At 38.3% G+C, this 19,717-nt stretch overlaps 1 long non-coding RNA gene across 1 annotated transcript in view; it reads left to right on the top strand.

Annotated features, from left to right (window-relative positions):
* LOC140523348 (uncharacterized) overlaps window positions 1–17,719 on the top strand; it is a 31,578-nt gene extending 13,859 nt beyond the window's left edge. The window contains exon 3 of the long non-coding RNA XR_011973370.1: window positions 17,601–17,719. This is a non-coding gene — a long non-coding RNA (uncharacterized lncRNA). The remainder of the gene's footprint in view (window positions 1–17,600) is intronic.
* Window positions 17,720–19,717: the final 1,998 nt, after the last annotated feature.

The raw sequence follows: 19,717 nt of genomic DNA, 5'->3' as shown, positions 1-19,717 counted from the left end.
ATACAAAAGCCTTCAAAAACTAGTCTCCTCCTATCTTTCCAGTCTTCTTACACCTTACTCCCCACTATGGACTCTTCTATCCAGTGCCACTGACCTCCTGACTGTTCCATGAAGAAGAAATTCTACTTCCTGGCGCAGGGAATTTTCTCTGGCTTTCCCTCAATGCCTGGAACGCTCTCCTTCTTTCATTCTGCCCACTGACTTCCCTGGCTTCTTCTGTTGTTGTGGTTGTTGGCTTCTTTTAAGTCCCAACTAAAATCCCATCTTTTAAAGGGAGTCTTTCCCAATCCCTCTTAATTCTAGACCCTTCAGTCAATTAATTAGTTCCTAATTATCCTGTATCTAGCTTGCTGTGTATGTGTTTGTTCGCATCTTGTCTTTCTTATTAGACTGTAAGTTTCTTTTGTCCTTTTTTATATCTCCAATACTTAGCACAGTTCTTGGCACATTATCAGAGCTTTATAAATTTATTTTTATTTTATAATTTATATTTATAATTTATAAAATTATTTTGTTTGTTGCGTGTCTTTGTCCTTCATTGCTGAAGAAGACTATGCCATCAGAGAAATAATGGCATAAAATTATTTTGTGTATTGATTGAATGAATGAATGAATGAATGAATGAAAAGGCCAGGGAGAAAGGCTGCCTCTTGCTCCTAGAAACTTCTCAGTTCTTTACCTTCATAAGGTGAAGTTATTTTTACTGATCAGTAGACATTCGTGGAATGTCCACATGTGTCTTCCAAAAATACCATAAAAACAACCCAAGAAATAAAGCACACCTAAATCTAGTCGTTGTGATAGCACAGATAAAAAAAAATACAATGAAACATCAGAATCTCCTGTTAGAATCTACTCCTGGTGGAACCATTTGGCCAAACATGTCACTCAGAGTGTGAACCTTGCCCTCTGAAGTTCTAAACTTATAGTTGAAGAACGTTAAATTTTTCTCTTTTTTAAAAATTTTCAGTTCCAAATTATATTCCCCTTTCCATCGCATCCCTGACCACTGTTAAGGCAAGAAATACAATACTTATTATATATATGAAGATATGCAAAACATTTTCACATTTGCCATGTTGTGAAGGAAAAAAGCAAGAAAAAGAAAGTGAACAAAAAGTGTTATTTAATTGGCACCCAGTGTTCGTCATTTTTCTTTAGAGGAGAATACTATTTTTAATGAGTCCTTTGGAACTGTTCTGGGTCCTTGTCTTGATTAGAGTTCTTGATTCTTTGAACAGTTGATTACTGTTACAATATTGTTGTGAGTGTATACAATGTTCTCCTGGTTCTGCTCACTTCTCTTTGCATCAGCTCATCCATCATGTAACACAACTTGTTCAGCCATTCCTCAGTTAAATGAGCATCTCCTCAGTTTCTAATTCTTTGCCACCACAAAAGCTGCTATAAACATTTTTGTTTATATGGGTCTTTTTTGCTTTTTATTTGATGTCTTTTGGGTACAGACCTATTAGCAGTTTTGCTAGGTCAGAGTAAGGACAGTTTTTTAGTCTTTTAGACATAGTTTCAAATTGTTTTCTTCAACAGTTGGACCAATTCATGGCTCAACCAATAATGGACTTGTATACCTTTTCTTTGATATTCCCTTCAACATTTGTCATTTTCCTTTTCTGTCATCTTTGCCAATCAAATGGTTATGAGGTGGTATCTCAGAGTTATTTTTTAAAAAAAAAAATCTTGATTTTGAGATGTGGTCTACAGGCTTCATCAGACTGCCAAATGGGTCTGTAATGCATACAAAAAAGAAAAAAAATAGAAAAGAGTCCCTGCCTCAGGACTACTCAAGCAAGAATAGATGTTAAAGACCCATGGAACAATTTGAGATGCTTAATTAGGAGGTCCTAACTGCATGATAGTCAGAGGAAACACAATTAGCAAAGTCACAGAGACAAAAATTATCACAGAGAGTGCCAGGGACAGTGAAGTAACCCTTTGACTAGGACCCAGAAAGAAAATTCATCCCAGCTTTTGGCTCATTCTATGATTAAAGAAACTGAGCCTTTTGCAAACTATGCAAAAGAGATGGGGAAGGCAGACACCTGGATTTCCATAGTCAAATTTTTCCTAACACCCAATAAGTCATTCATTGCTTTGGTTTTAGAAATGCTTATACATGGAAAATTAGTGATTCCTCTGGATTTTGTTTGATCACAACAAAGATGTTTGACAGGAGTGACCATAGCACTCCACCCAAGGCACTTCTATATCCCACCTAAAAGTATGATTATTTGAGTATATGTCATTTCCTCTACTACACTTTGAATTCCATAGTTAGGTACACTGCTTTCATGCCCTTTGACCCGCCTACATAACTGCTTACTAGTGATGCTTTGTATGTTCCCAGATAGAGAAGGAATATATGTAAAATAAATAAATGAAAGACAATTTACATAATCAACAAGATTCATCTTTAGAATTTTTTCTGCATACTTGGATGCTCAATAATGAAATATATACAATTCTGATTCATAAGGAAGTGATTTGGGACAGGTCAGAGATATTAGGAGATATTTCAGGCATAGGAAACAGTCATAGAGATTTAACATATTCCATTTCAAACTAAGGACTGAAATCTCTTCTTCCTTCTTTTCCTAACAACTCCTGGCATGTAAAAAGCCTGAGGCTAAATCTGGTAAAAATTATTGTTTCTTTTTTTTCCAATAAGAGAATAAGGTAGTTACAACCTTTAAAAAGATTCAAATATTACAGATCCAGGAATAATGGGTTTGAAGAGTTAAATTCTTTGACAAAGGGGAAGATCCAGACTGTTGCTGGGATTTAGCTAATGAGACAATCAAGTGTTAATTGGAAGGATGGATAATAAATTAGAAGATGCTTTAAAAAGTAGAACAAGAGACAGCCAAAAGGAACGAAGGATTGGGAAGCTCAATCATTTCACAGCAAAGAGCCGAATGCTCTGGAGAACCTGTATGTAGGAAGAGAGAGAGAGAGAGAGAGAGAGAGAGAGAGAGAGAGAGAGAGAGAGAGAGAGAGAGAGAGAGAGAGAGAGAGAGAGAGAGAGAGAGAGAGACAGAGAGACAGAGAGAGACAGAGAGACAGAGAGACAGAGACAGAGAGACAGAGAGAGACAGAGACAGAGAAAGAGACAGAGACAGCTTTGGTAGATATTCCTGAATTGTTTGAGGATTATATACGTGCATGTCAGTCAGAGATGGAATGCTTTGGTTTATGAAACTGCTTTTATGAACTCAGGGGACCAAAAGGAATTATTTATAAATGTAATTCAGAAGATGTATACTTTATTTTATCCATTGTTAAAGGGGTAAGTGATAAGTGTCCCTTTAACTTGATTATGCAGAAATGTCCCTTCTGGCAGCAAAGAGTTTCTCTAAACTTCTTGTACTGCAGATTTAAAAAAAAAATGTCTTGGCATTCTCCAAGAGCACTTCAACACATACCACCCGTGTTATCTTTCCAAGGCAGAGCCTACAAAAGCTTTTGCTTCTATTTACAAACAAGCTATGGGGAATTCTATAACCAATCCGTGAGCTACAAATGCTAGTACTTTTATCATAAAGCTGAATTTATATCTAGATTAGACAAAAAGTGGGGATAGGAAAATTCCTAGACATACTGTTTAGTGAAGTCTCTTAAAAAAAGAACACATTCAAGTCTTAGTTTTGACTCAAGTTGGATACAAATGTTCTAGTTCTCCCCTACCTGCTTCCTCATTGCATATCTATACGTAAGAAGTTGGGGGCTACACAATTTTATGTCTGCTTAGATTCTTTTTTGCTTTCTGGGACAGCAAGGAAATAAGATGGGCTTACAAAATTCTCTATAAATGATTTATTCTCCATCCTTCTTCCACAATCCCAACTCCACAGAAAGGAAAGAAGAGAGGAAAGGAGCAAGGGAAGGAGGAAAGGAGGAAGAGAAGAGGCAAAGAAGGAGGGAGGGAGGAAAGGAAAGAAGAAAGTGAGGAAGGAGAGGAGAAAAGGGAAGGAGAGAAGGAGGGAGGGAGGGGGGAAGAAGGAAGGGAAAGAAAGAACTGAAAGCTCAAATCTGCAAAGATCAGGTTCATATGGGATCAATTATTTTCATATGCATAGATCTTTAAGGCTGTGTGGCAGAGTGGATAGGGAAACCTGGGTTCAAGTCCTAACTGACACACATTGACTCTGTGATCCTGGGTAAGTCACTTAACTTTTCAGTACTCTAAGAAATTTGCTCAATTATAAATTGCAGAGAAGTTACCAGCCTTTACTACTAGACAGAATTTCTTCATGGAGGATTCCCTATATATGTGAAATCATAGGTCTGGTATTTATCTCTGGCCTACCTTTGGTTGTTTGGATATTTCACTCATGTCTGACTCTTCATGACTTCATTTGGGTTGCCATTTCCTTTTCCAGCTCATTTTACAGATGAGGACACTGAGGCAAACAGGGTTAAGTGACTAACAGGTGGTTAGCTTCTGAGGCTGGATTTGAACTCAAGTCATCTTGACTCCAGACCCAGCATTCTATCCACTGTGCCACCTAGCTGACCCTTTCTGGTAAATAAACCAAGGTTGAAGTAGAGAGAAAAGAAAGAGAACTACAACATTCCCTCTACCTAGCATTAAAAACACACTGACGATGTTCACTTACATAACTCAAGAAACTTGACTACCCCTTCACTCATTTTCTACCTGTGAGATATAATTGGGATTTCAAAGGAAAAATACCGTCACAAGACCATAGGTATAAACAGGTAATCTACTATCTACTATTCCACTTAGCTGCCCAATCAGAGCAATACCTGGTATGATATGGATAATGCCAAGGAATGACTTGGCAAGATTTATACAACTAGCATAGAAATGACACATTGGAGGGCAAAGTTGAAATGTTTACATCAGAACATATTCATGAATATGTAAGAAACTATGGGAAATAAATTTTGAAAAAAAAAACAACTTTATTTATAGATAAGGATAAGAACTGGATCTATGATTTCATAGGTTTGAGAAACTCTCTCTATCAGTGTAGATTGGCATGTTCCCTGTGAGTTGACTAGAACACTAGAGAGATTAAACGGCTTGTCAAGAGCAACACAAATAGTCTGCATGAGGCAGGAGATGACTCCAACTTTTCTTGGTTTTGATACTAGCTTTCTAACCATGACGCTGCACTGTCTCAAAGCAGAAGGTCCACGAAATCAACTACTGACTATTTAAACAGTGTATTAAAAATGTGTGAATGGCTTAGACATGAAGCTTCAAACCTCAATAAATTAGACAAGATCTTGGAATGTACTTTTAAGATCACTTGTCAGAAAATGAGGTTTCTAGTCAGTTCAACCTTTATTAATTAAACACCTTCTGTTCTGTCATCAAACCACTCTGTGATCTTTCTGTAAAATGGAAGGTTCTGACTATATCTACCCAAGTACAGGTTGGCTTAAATGATGCCTGAGGTGTCTTCCAACTCTAAAAGGCTACGAATGTAACAAACCTTTGTCATGAACTAGCACTCAGAAGTCCTGAGGTGATTTTTTTGCTCTGACACTACTAACTTAAGTATTCTGAGCAAGTCAGTTTACTTTTTTGAAGTTCATTCATAAAACAACAATGATAAATTTTGCACTGTTGACCTCATAGAGCTGTTTTCAGGCAAATATTTTGTTATTCTTACTTTTGGTGTTTTGTTGTTATTAAACTGCTTCTGCTGATACCAACATATTAGGGGTGTTAGAAAAATATTCCAATAACCAATTCCAATAAACCTAGAAATGAATTTCATTTCATTTCCTCTACCTAATGTAGGTCAGCCCTGGCTTTGCAACTTTAAGTCTTAGACTTTAAGACTTAGAAAGTTTCCTAGTACCCTGAGAATTTAAATGATTTGCTAAGGGTTCCATAGCCATTATGTTTCAGAATTGGGAGTGAACCTTGGCCTTCCTCACTCCAAGACATCACTAGGCCATCTCTAAAAATGGGGTGCAAATGTGACTTATAATAAATGTCCCAGATCTAAAATTTCCTAACTATGTGACTATGGGAAGTCTACTTTTTGTCTCTAGATCTCAATCTCATTTTGATCAGATAAAAAGAATTCCTAAAGTCCTTTCCAACTCTAAACATTCCATGAGTCTAAGGCTGAATTAGGAAAAACATTTATTAAAAGAAATAGGAATGAACATTCATTAAATACCTTCTCTGAGTATGGTACTGTGTTTGAGAATGCAGAGCCAAAAAAGAATCGTTCCCTGCTTGAATCTAACAAATAGACTGAGTAACATTCTGGCAATCATAAACGAAGACACACATTTTCCTTTCCCTCTAAAACATGCAGAATTATATCCATGGTTCTCTTTGTCTACAGTAGCAGTTTCTAGAAAATAGAACCTTTTTGCCACCCGTGGGGGTGGACTTTGAAATCTAGCAAGGCCCATGTGTCATTCTCAATAAACATGGATTGATTGAAAACTACTAAAGTAAAAGATTACATGTGGAAGGATGTAGTCTGAGATCTTTTAAGTGCTGGACCATTTCCCCAAAATACCTTCCAGTCCAGCTTCACAATCCTAGTAAAGTCTGGGCCAAACGTATAGTCTTTTTTACCTGTAGAAGGTACACAGACTGATGGACTGACTCAGCAGGTTATCTATCCAAAGGGATGTTGTAATTTGAGGAACATACATTCTTCAGCCACATAGGTTTTTTTCTCTCCTACCATGGATGATTAAGTCAGTCTTTCCTAGGTGCCTCTGAATGCCACTTTGGAGACCTTCTAATATTTTAGAGCTCTGTAGAATTAGTAGATGGCATGGTGGGTGAGGACAAAAAAAGCTTTTCATTCATCATGATCCCCTACTCTGTTTTCACTTTAAGAAGGCCACTCTGTGTGGCATATACCCCAGATGAGCAAAAGTCTTTCTGACTAATGACACTCTTATTGTTAATGTTGAGTGGATTGGTTAACAGAATTAACTGTGGTTATGACTATCATAGAATTTCAGATGATTTTAAATGCTTGGGAGACACCTTTAAAAATTATATACATACATAGGTTGTGGGGGGCAGCATGGTGGTGTAGTGGTTAGAGTTCTATGCATTGAGTCAGAAAGACTCATCTTGAATTCAAATCTGACCTCAGAAACTAACTAGCTGTGTGACCCTGGACAAGTCACTTAACCCTGTTTGCCTCAGTTCCTCATCTGTAAAATGAACTGGGGAAGGAAATGGCAAACCACTCCAGTATCCTTGCCAAGAAAACCTCAGATGGGTTTACAAAGACATGACCAAAATGACTGAATGCACATATTAATTATTAGACATAAAATAAACATGATATTGTTCTATTTATTTATCCATATTCAGATGCTACAGAACAACCTCCTTTCCCCAAAAGAGCACTGGCCTCCTTATTGTGAGCCATTTTTCAATAATAAGCACCTACAGAGACTTCCACTAAGAAGAGTGGGATTTAGAAGTCAATTTCACAATCTCATTTTGTGTCCCTCGTTACTATTTTATTAATTAATGACTTAGGGACAAGGGATATGAATTGCAACATGAATGTTATAAATCGGGGACCATGGTGAAATTTAAATAATTAACATTTTATTTGATTGGTTTTTCAGTTTAATTCACTCTGCATTCGTTCATTAAATACTCATCTAGTGGCATCCGGGACTTTCTGGCTCACTCTCTGTACAGCACAGCTACAGTTTTCCCTGCACTGGTATTTTTCCACTACTCCTGAAAGAGGATAAAGAGTTCCCTCGGGCACTGTTGCTCTAAGAGGCAGAGGGATATCTGCTGTGATTCAGGGAAGAGCTGTGCTCAAAAATATGAAATATTTCCGCATGGGATACTGAGGTGCGTGCAGAAACTAGAGTGAAAGTAGAAAGTCTATTCATCAAAACCTGCAGTTCCCATTTCAAGAAAGGCAAAATAATGTTAAAGAAAGGCAACTTGGATTTGGAATGGTTTAATGTCCATGGCAGGGTGGGATAGGGGTGAGGGAGCATTTGTTAGATCTATCAGCTTTTATTCCAAGAGAATATGATGCTTAGATGAACCAGAATCATATATTTGATCTTCTAGACAACGTTTAAACAGATCCACTTTCTTTCTGATTTAAGCAAGGAGATAAGAATACTTTGTTCTAGAAATGGAATAGGTCAAGGGCAGTAGTTTCTGAACTACTTAATAGAATGAAAGTCAAAATTAAACCCAAGTTCTGAAACTTTATATGACCTAATGACTGCAATTTTTTCAGCCAACCATGTTTATTGACCAAGACTGTGATCCTATATGAATTTAATGTGTTTATGTGCATATTTTCATGCATAGAGCTGTCCAAGGACACAGACAACCCAAACACCTTTTGTCTTAGGTGTTATTACTTTTATTAGCCAAATCACTCAGGCAAGGCCAGTGGCTATTCAAGTGTTTGTACTTAAGGTATGTATACATATGTACATATAAAAGGTCACTGATGTTATCATAAATTCAACATGTTTGTGCAGATGACTATGTATGTGCATGCCTATATAATTATACTTGCATGTCAATCAATTTATTAAGAGTCTACTACATGCCAGATGGTATTGGGGATATAACTACAACGAAGGAAACCATGCCTACATACAAGAAATCTATACTTTAATAAGGGAGAGAAGTACATGCATAAATACAAACAGAATCAGTATAAAAGAAATAGAAGTATGTCTAAATATAAAAAGAGTAAATATATTTAAATATAAATAAACACAAAGAAAATGAATGCAAAGTAGTTTGTAAGAGAAGGTGCTGCTTTGCTGGTGGAGTGACAGTGGTCAGGAAAGGTTTTCCGTGGTAGGTGCTGCCTCTCTCTATGAGTTGTATCTTAAAGGAACAGAAGGAGTGTATGAATTAGCATAGAGGATAGCCAGTGGTGCAAGGGAGAAAGGAACAGGAAGTAAGCATTAGATGTAGATATAACTATAGAGATAGATGGATATATATACAGATGTATATGTATGTGCCTGTGTGTGTATATATACATACATACATACACTATATGTGTGTGTGTGTGTGTGTGTGTGTGTGTGTGTGTGTATACATAGTGCCTACTATTTTGCAAATAAAGGCATGGAGATGGAAAATGGAGTGCCATGAATAAGGAAGAGGGAAAGCCAGTTTGTCTAGATCACAGAATTCAGGAGAGAAAATAATGCCCAATGAGGCAGCAAAGGTTCTTTGGGGCCAGGTTGTAAAGGACCTTCAAAGCTAAACTAATGGTTTTATATTCCATGTCAGCCACTAGGGAGCCCCTGGAGTTTATTCAGTAGGGGAGTGACATGATCAGATCTGGACTTATTAAAACCCTTTTAGCATTTATGTGGAGGACTGTTGGAGTAGAGAGAGAATTGAAACAGGGAGATGAATTAGAAGACATTTTAATAGATTAGGTGAGATATGAAATGGGCTTGAACTAAGGTGATGCCTGTGTGAGTAGAGAACAAGGGTTGGATAGAGGATGCAAATGATATCATAGAGGTAAAAATGACAATATTTGGCAACTACCTAGATATGTGAGGTGAGTAAGGGAGACTGAGAAATCAAGGATCGTGCCTAGTTTACAAACCTGGGAGACCAGAAAAATGGTGAAACTTTCAAGGAAAATAGGGAAGTCTTGGAGCAGGGTGGGCTTTGCTAAAAGGACAACAATTTCCTCTTTTGAATGTTATATACATATATGAATGCATACCTGCACAAACATACAGAATTCATGGAAATGATGGTGATCCTTATATAAAAACTTTAGACTAAGAAGAGATTTTAAAAGTCATCTCATCATTTTTCCTAATTTTACAGATAAGGAACCTCATGGAAGTTAGGACTTGCCCATAGATTACAGAGTTTAGTAGCAGAACTGAGGTTCAAAGTCAAGACCTTCGATTAAAATTCCAACAATATTCCTACTGTACTTTGCTTTTCCCCACTTTAATAGTGTTCCAATTTAAGAAAATAACCCTTTTCCTTCTCTCAGGAGAGGGTAGAGAGTAGAGAATGAAGAGTTCCTCCCACATCTTTCACTTATGGAGGTCATACAGGGTAGCCATCCCTTCTGTTTCCATAGACTGTTCTCTCGACTTCATCTTGACCTGTGCCAATACCCTTTTCTTCGGGGTCTTTTTTATTACTGTCTTTCCCTATTGGAATGTGGATCTCTTGAGGGCAAGACCTGCTTTCCCTCTCTTTATACCCTATGTGCTTAGTTAGCTTAGCATAGCTAAGTAGCACACAGTAGGCATTTAATAAATGTTTACTGACTGACTGCTGTTAGGAATGCGAAGGAACGTGAAGGACTCTACTTAGCTGTTGACTTATGACAAAGAATCTTTGGTGGAAAAAGTAAATGGATAATATTTATCAAAGTATTATTTGAGAGGAAGATGTATTCATCATAGATTTTATAGTTGAGTTAAATCATAGATTTTATGGATTGAAAGAAAAATAATAATCCTTCACTCATCCATGAAATATACGTTGAAGGAATGATTCCCTCATTCACAATCTCAAGCATCAATCAATCCATAAATTCATATTGAGCCTGAAGTTCTAGAGAACAGAGCAAAAAGTAGAAGAGAACTTAAGAATGCTGAACTTGTTGCTTAGATAAGATTAATATTTGGATAAAAATTATGGAACATATTTACAGAACTATAAATGAATAGGTGACTAAATGGCAGATTGATGAAAGTGGACAGAGGTCCAGCCTAGATTCAAGTTTCAGCCTTGACCCAGACTAGTTGTGGCACCCCAGGGATGTTAGTTAACTTCTCAGTTTCCTAGGAAGCTCATAACTGCATTCAGGAGATCCCCAGAGGGTTTAAATCACATAACTAGAACACTGATATCCTTCTCCAAAACAACTGCATTTAGTCAAGTGCCAAGTGTTATGGCATAGATTACATATTAACTGAAAGGTTGAGAAGAGATCATGACATCTTTGAATGGTCAAAGAAGGCTTCATACATAAGGTATGATGTGAATTTAGTCTTCAGAATGGGTAAGGGCATGTACCAGGGGTGGGGAACCTTTGACTTTGAGGTCCCAGGTGGCCTTCTAGGTCCTTGGGTGTGGCCTTTTAACTGAGTCCAAATTTTACAGAACAAGTCTTTTTATTAAGGGGATTTGTCCTGTCAAGTTAACTAGGCAGAACAAAGAAGAAGCAGGAGCACAAGTATGGGGTCAGGAATTACTATGATGTGTGAGGGTGACAGTCCTGAGAGACCTTTATCTAGAGAAGAGAATTGCAAAAGAGATTGGGATGGAGATAAAGTTGATTAGACATCTGGGATTATAGGGGATCTTGAATGTTAATTAATGAAAGGAAGTAATTTAATGCATTTAACATGGGAGCATCAGGGCACATCTTCCTCACAAAGACCTAATAACAAATATTAAATGAGAGAGTAGAGTCTAACACTCTTCTGTAATGTGTCCTCTTTGAGAGAAGAATCCCGGCAGTCTCTCATCCCACCAACATCTGGAGAACTGGAAGAACCAGAAGGGGCTCAGGCCCATTGGTTCCAGTGTATGACTAAACTTTCATGAATTGGGTATCAAAGCACGGTTGCCCCCCCAAAAATGTGCTTAGGAATGAATACGCCAAACTCAACTAGATGTTTTAACCAGGAAATTATGAGCTGGCATGAAATCAGAAATGAGTTTATGATGTTCATATTTCCTTCACAGCAGCAAGTAAAAATTTCATTCAGACTATTTTAGCACTGGCTAAATTAGAAATAAAACAAAGGAAAGCTTTCTAACCATGCTGTAATAATATTGTTGCTTAATGTTTCTAGCCATGTCAAGTAGAACATTCTCATAAAGTACAATACATACATTAGGTGGGAAGCATAAATCATCTGTAATTATAATATCCTTCACCCTGAGAGGCCCTTAGTGTTTTCCTTATAAAAGTTACACAGTTGAAAACTGCATACTGCTAATAGATCAGCCCTTACAGAAAATACAATTATGCCACATGCAGGGACTGGAAGTGGTTTTGCACGCATGCTGCCTCAGCGTACGAGACAAAATAGCTTCAACGGTGGACTTAACCACTGACTGGCCAGATGCTTGGTCTGTAGGAAAGGGGCAGCAGAAATAAGAAGGCTGTATTAGCTCGTTGTATGTAATAGGTGGCAGGGCACAAAAATCACCTCTTTATGCAGTCAAAAATAGGTGGCTAAGAAGATCATGAAGGTGCCACCAATCCATGGTCATCAGTCACTTAGTCAATCAACCAACATTGATGAATAAAAAAGAAATAAAGCCCCTACTAGGTTGCAGAATTGTGCTAGACACTTAGAGATACAAAACCCAGAAATAACTCTGTCCCTCTCCTCAAGGAGTTTAATGTCCTATATGAGAGATGGGGCAAAAGACTAAATTTGTGATTAAATTCATATGGGGTGGTGGGGAGAAAGGGAAGTCAATTATTTAGGAAGCGTCAGTTACATGCAAGGTACTGTGCTGAGTGCCCTGTAAATTTTATCTCATTTAATCTCCTTTTAATGTGGAAAACTCCTAAATGAGGAAACTTGTAAAACTCTAATTCATGTTATTATCTTCTGTGCAACTTAAGAGGCTTAGAGACTTCCGTATACGGAGAGCATATATGTAATGTGTGTATAAATATATGCATTCTATATACATATACACACATATATACATGTGTATATGTACATGTATGTGTGCAAATATATATATATATAACATATATATAAGGTTTGGGTGAGGTGGGAGAGCCACTAGCAGTTACGGAGAAGAAACCATATTATTCCTGTGGGGTCTCTGGGGAAATGGAAAATTCATTATATTCCAGAAAATGCATTGTGAACTCCACATGGTCTCTTTTACCCGAGAGGACCTCACCTCTACCTATATAAATTCTTCTCCTTCAAGGCTCAGCTCAAGTTCCATTTTCTCCCTGAAACCTCTCTGCAGTCTCCAGAGATGCATGATCTGTTGCATGTGGGGATTGGGGGGGGACAAGGTTTCTGTGAGTACAAAAAGAGGAAACGAGTTTGGAAAGTAAATCCCTAGGATAAAGGACAGTTTGTTATCAGCATTTCAGGGATGCCAGAGGATACCATTACAAAGACAGAAGAGGGATTGAATTGGGAAAGAAAAAGTTTGAACTGGAGGGGGACAAGAAAGGGTTCAGGGATAAGGGAGTCTTGCCTTAGGAGTCAGTGAGTCAAAGTCCTGGAAATTATGGGAACCTGAGGTGCAAATTTACTAGCCAGGGAACTGAACAAGTGACTGGAGGATTTGCTCTCCAAATAGGATGGAGCTGAACATACATGGAAAGAGTATAGATTAATAAATACCTGGAAACTGAGTCCCAGGAGATAGATGAAACTAGTACACAGACCTAGCTCTGTTGCTTTATCCCCAGGTGGTGGGAAGAGGAGATATTCGCAAAAGAAATTTCAAATGAATAACATGCTAGGTTATATAGGACCTGGTTTCTAAGATTTTGTGCCTGTCTGGGCTTGTGCTTGGCTCGGTGTCTCAGAACCTGGCCTCAGTGATACCTTGGTATCTGAAGCCCTTCCTGGAATGACACTGAGTATGTTTTCTCCCCTGTTAAACTGTAAGCTCCTGTGGCTACAAGTTGTGGTATATGATTGCAATGGAATACTATTGTGCTATAAGAAATGACAAAGGGAGAGGCAGCTAGGTGGCACAGTGGAGGGAGCACTGGCCCTGAATTAAAGAGGACTTAGTTCAAATCTGGCCTAGGACACTTACTAGCTGTGTAATCCTGGGCAAGGAAGAAGGGGAAGGAGAAGGAGGGAAAGGATAAGGAGAGGAGGAGAAAAAGGACAAAGAGGAGGAGGAGTAGAGACAGAAAGGATGATTTCAGAAAAAACCCTGGGAAAACTTACATGAACTGATGCAACGTGAAGTGAGTAGCTTGTACACAGTAAGGCAATATTGTAATGATGATCAACTGAAAGAATTAGCTACTCTGATCAATACAATGATCCACAACAATTCCAAAGGACTTCTGATCTACCTCCAGAGAGAGAACTGATGAACTCTGAGTACAGATTGAAGCCTATTTTTTCACTTTATTTTTCTTGTTTTTTAAAAATTTTTTTTGTGATATGGCAAATACAGAAGTATGTTTTGAATGACTTTACATGTGTAATGGATACCATATTACTTGTCTTTTCAATGGGTGGGGGAGAGGGCAAAGGGAGGGAGAGAATTAGGAACTCTAAATACTTTTGAAAAAGAAAGACTAAAATAAAATAAAATGTAAGCTTCTTCAGTATAGAACCTATTTCACTTTTGTCTTTGAATCTCCAGTTCCTAACACACAACAGGTGCTTAATAAATGCTTGTTGACTTGTTTCCCTGGAAGACTTTAGGTAGAGACTAGTTGATTACCTGAAAGGATGGCATAGAAAGGATTAGCTAACTATGGATCATACTATACTGTCTCTGAGGTCCCTCCCAACTAAGAGTCTAGGGAGCTGTCCATAGAATATAAAATCCTATTATATAGTTTGCTCTGCTCTCCAACTTCACTCCTCTTTCTCTTGATATAGAAGGAATAGTAGACTGTATCAGAATCTTTACATTCTCAATTGGAGTTCAATTTTTCTCTTTCATGTTCTTCCTGTTCCCTCCTAACCCTGTATTAAACCTGATTTTCCATTCTCTTGCAACTAGGTGGCACAGTAGATAGAGTGCTGGACCTGCCATCTAGAAGAGGAAAATCCAGCCTCAGACACTTCCAAGCTGTGTGACTTTGGCATTCAGCTTCCTCATCTCTAAAATAAGGAAAACAACTACTTGTTTTCAGGGTTGTTGTGAGGATAAAATTAGGTAGTATTTATAAAGTACTTTGCAAAAAGTACTTAGAGTACTCACTTTAACTGAGATTATTATCAATATTAGTATTAATTTCTCTTGTGTTCAAAATTACAGGGAGGTTAATTTAATTGCAGAAGAAAGAAAACTCAGAATAGGGGAAGATGAAATACAAAACAGTTCAACTGGCCTTCTCTCTTTACCTCCCTCATCACACGGCACTTTGGCACTTGCCTGCTTTGGCATTGGTCATCCCCAACATCTGAAATGCAAAGCCTCCTCACTTCAGTTTTATTAGAATCCTTCTCAAGATATAGTTCCTATCCCACCTTCACAGTTTTCTTCACCCCCAGACTGCCAGTGCCCTCCCTCCCTTCCTTGTACTTAGTCTTGCACACAGATGGCACTGTATGTCTTTTTAATATATTTATTGTCTCATATTTTTATATGTTGATAGGATCTCCTTCAATACAATGTAAACTCCTGGAAAGCAGTTACCACTTCACTTTCTGACTTTGTATCTTCAAAGCCCAGCACAGTGGCTAGCACATAATAGGTGCTTAGTAAATAAACACCTAAAGAATGATTGGTTAAAATAATTGAAAGTGAATTGATTGATTGAAGCATGATAATATGGCTTCCTATCCTAGGATAAATTAGAAATTCCTCAGCATATCATTTCAAACCCTTTAAGACCTGGCTGTGGTAGTGTTGACTTACAGATGTAATTCATACTGCATCTCTTTGCACAATCTGCTTCTGACACTAGTCACCAAACTTGGCATTCCATTTTTTGCTGCCATACCTTTGCACAGGTTGACCTTACATGAACAGAAGGTGCTCCTTCCTTACCTTCTTTCTTAGCTAAGAATGCTTAACATTTTACTAGGAGGTACTCAGGTACCTCCTCTGATGAGATATCTTTCAATACCTTTTTTCAGTAGTTAGCTGGTCCCTTCATCTTCAAATAATGTATTTACTTAACTCTTGCCACGTTATGTCTCTCAGTAGAATGTAAGCACCGTGTGGGAAAGAGCCCACTTCTCATTTTTTCTCTTTGTATTCAAATTCATTACCTAGCAGGATGTTTTATACATAGCTAATATTTCATAAATATTTGTTGAATGTGTAAATCAAATAAGCTTCTGTTTCCTGCATATTTATCAAAGTTTGGTGACACCATGGAGAGTAAATCAGTAATTGTCAGTTATAGTAATAGGGATACAGGGAAAGGAACTGGGCATTGGTATAGAGAACTGCCAGGTGAGGAAGTCCGCTGTACCAAGGCATGTAGCCACTCCCTCTCCTCTCCTCTCCTCTCCCTGTCTCCTCTCTCCTCTCTCCTCTCTCTCTCTCTCTCTCTCTCTCTCTCTCTCTGTCTCTCTCTCCACACACACACACACACACACACACAATCTTTAGAACAGCAGCAAAGCAACTCAAATAGGAACAAAGGACACTAATCTATATATAAGGATCTCTGTGAGCTACATGGTGACAGTTTTCAAATGGAAAAATGAACTATTATCTAGGTTTTCTGATTTTTAAAAATTTATTCTGTTAAGTATTTCCCACTTAGATTTTAATCTGCTTTGGGCTGAGTTAAGGGTCACGTGCAGCACTGTCTGACACCTGTGCTTTAGAGAGTTGCCTTGAACACAGAAAAAACAAATGACTTGCCCAGAGTGATACAAACAGTATGTGTCCAAGGCAGGATTTGAACCCAGGTCATTTCAGTTGCAAGAGTAGTGCTGTACTTACCCCCTTTAGGGAAGCAGGGTGGTACAGTGGTAAAGGTCAAATCACAGGAGTTAGAGAACTGAGGTCCAAATCCAGACTTTGTGCTTACTAACTATATGTTCTTGTGCAAGCCATTTGAATTCCTTGGTCCTCAGTTTCCTCATCTGCAAAATGAGAGGGTTAGAGCAGCTAGACTCTGAGATTCCTTCTAATTCTACATCCCTGATTCGCACTTTGCACCTGAGAAATTCTTCTCTGAGGCAGCATTTTGTGGAATCACAAAATAATGAATCCAGCCACAATATGGTAATTTGCTTCTTTGCAGAGTAATACCGAAACTGGAAACAATAAGCCATAGTGAATAGGAGGTGGGGGTGGATGTGCACCAAACAACAGATGTTAGTCATAACAAGGCAGTATTAAAGTAGCCCTCTTTTCTCCTTTTCCTTCAATCTTTCCAAAGTTGAAACGCACACAGATAGAAAGGTAGGAGGGGGAGGAAGGGGATAAAATGGGGAGAGGGATAGAGGATGAAAAGAGAGAATAGAGAGAGGGAGGCAGGGAAGAAGAGAACAGAGAGATAGAGAAAAGAGGAGAGGAAAAGAGAGGATAGGGGAGAGAGAAAAAGAGAAGAGGGAGAGTGAGTTAGGAGAGAGAGAGAGAGAGAGAGAGAGAGAAAGTTTGTGGAGTTTGGAGTATGTTATATAAGTAAGGTTTTTTTAAGCTTTACTGCGCACACTGCTATTTCAAATTATTTTAAAATAAAGCAACTTTCCTAGGCCAGAGGCTATTTTCCCATAATTTTTCTTGGTATTGTTTGTACTGTATTTTTATGAGTTTCAGTGTTATTACAGAGTTTTCAACAATCATTAGGTAGTGTGTGTGACATAATTGAATACAATTTTATTACCCCAGTGAACGGATATAAATATTTAATTCTTGTGCACCACATGACAATGTATATTCTTTTGGTTAATAAATCTTTTTATTGTTTTGCTCCTAGGATGGGTACCTTCTGCTGGGATATGCGAAGATTTTCACTGATGTACTATTAAACTCATTAACTCTACTTAAACTCCTAGGTGGCACATTTTTATGTAAAACCAAATAGTTTCTTTCAAAATTAAATAGCAGGTGGAGTTGTGTTGTTTTTTATTACTCTGTGTGTGTGTGTGTGTGTGTGTGTGTGTGTGTGTGTGTGTGTTTCTTTTGCACCCAGGCCTACTCCACTGGATTCTACAGAATGCCACACAGGATAAGAATGCCAGGAGACCTTAACCCTGCCCCTGACCAACTTTAGCTTAGATATACAGTTACCAATAGGACTGTCACCAAAGAGAAAATATATGACCATTGACCTCATTTCCAGGGAACAGCAGTCTAATCTCACCCAAGAGGGTGAGGGAGTAAACATATAGCCCTCAGCTATTAATAACATGTGGAGAAACCAGCATGTTCCATAGGTAGGAACCATCTCACAGTCAGTCCAAAGACACCATTTTCCTCCCTGGTGTGTGAAGATGCCTTGAGGCATTTGTGAAATTCTTTCTAATATGGATGATTAACCTTCTGTCTGCCAATATTTCTTTCTTTTTTGGGGGCAAGGCAGTCATGGCAAACTGATTTGGATATGTGGAGTGAATAAAGCCTGCTAGCTGAATGATTTGAACATATATCTGAGAGGCCTTTTCTTGACTGCAGTTAAATGAGTTTTGCTTGGATGCGATGACTAGGAAACAATCCCTATTTAGCAAAACATGGATAAATACGCTCTGAAAACCATACCCATAACACAATATGCTAATGCAGCAAAGAGCCCAACTGGCAAAATTTTTACTGTCACTAGCTCCCAGGGAAGAAAACTGCACTAAGTTTATTAAGTAATTTCAACCTATATAAATCGGAGGAATCCTCCAAGTCTTCTACTATGCTAACAAGCAGAGCTCTCTGACAGACGGGCAGCCAGAGAGATTTGATCCCCACTGTTTCTGTTTATATAGCAAATTGTTGTTTTGTTGTCTGGGGGATTTTGAAATTAAGAATTTGTAGAAGAGCTTAATTGAGAGAAACTTTTTTTCCCCACAAAATTATCTATTCTGCCTTTTTATCCCCACTTTCCCCACCCCAAGTTGAATGTAGAACAAGCACCTTCTACCATGGAACATGACCTACTCAGCAGGCATGGAACAGGAGGGTCTATGTGAATAGAACAAGCCATGAATGAGAGAGTAAAAAAAGCATGATGTCTCCCCATAGCAATAGTAGTAAGGAGCAAGAGTTATGGCTTTCAGAAACTTACTTGATTTTGCTAATGTGATAAATAATGATAAGAATTCACCTGTGATGGTCCTTTTGAAAAAATAATAATCTAGAGCACAGAAACTTCTTCCAAATGGAGTTTTTTAAAAAAAAACTATTTAATAACAATGAATGTCATTAGGGACTGTGGAGTAATAGATAGAGGAGTAGACTCAGAGTCAGGAAAATTAAACTTCAAGCCTGATATACTGACTCTAAGAACCTGGGCAAATTATTTCTCTGCCACTTTCTAAGGCTCTAAATGGCACAATGTATTAATCAATCAGCAAGTACTTGTTAAGTCAGGTGAGGGACAGTGTGGTGTAGGGGTTAGAAAGCTGACCACAAAACCAGAAAACGCTGGGTTCAAGTCTTTATTCTGACACATGCTGGCTGGGTTCCTGGACACATCGCCTCTTTTGTTGTTCTAGGCACCTCTCTAAGACTGTATGTCCAAGACAAGGGACTGAGAATTCCGTAGATCAATAAAATATCTCTATCCTTAGCTCTGAATGCCATGCACTGAAGCTACAAAGACCAATGTCAAAGTCTCTGCCTTCAAGGAAGTTACAGTTCTAATGGTGCCAACCAATAGGTATCTGTACAGGAATACACAAAGGTGATTTTTGTGGCAGGAGGCACAGGGGGACAGTGCTAGCATCTAGGAGATCAAGAAAGATGTTGGCAATAGAACTGAGCAGGGTACCACCAGCAGCAGCACTTCCCAGATTGCTCAACCCACAAATGCCAAAGACAACTTCAAAGGTCGGTGAGAAAGCTCTTTCATCTGGGTAAGAAGGGAACACAGTCTGGACCTGCCAG

Source organism: Notamacropus eugenii, chromosome 1, assembly GCF_028372415.1.
Source record: "Notamacropus eugenii isolate mMacEug1 chromosome 1, mMacEug1.pri_v2, whole genome shotgun sequence".
In the NCBI taxonomy this organism is placed as follows: domain Eukaryota; kingdom Metazoa; phylum Chordata; class Mammalia; order Diprotodontia; family Macropodidae; genus Notamacropus; species Notamacropus eugenii.
Note: the sequence above shows the minus strand (reverse complement) of the source record. Positions and strands in the feature narration are given on the sequence as shown.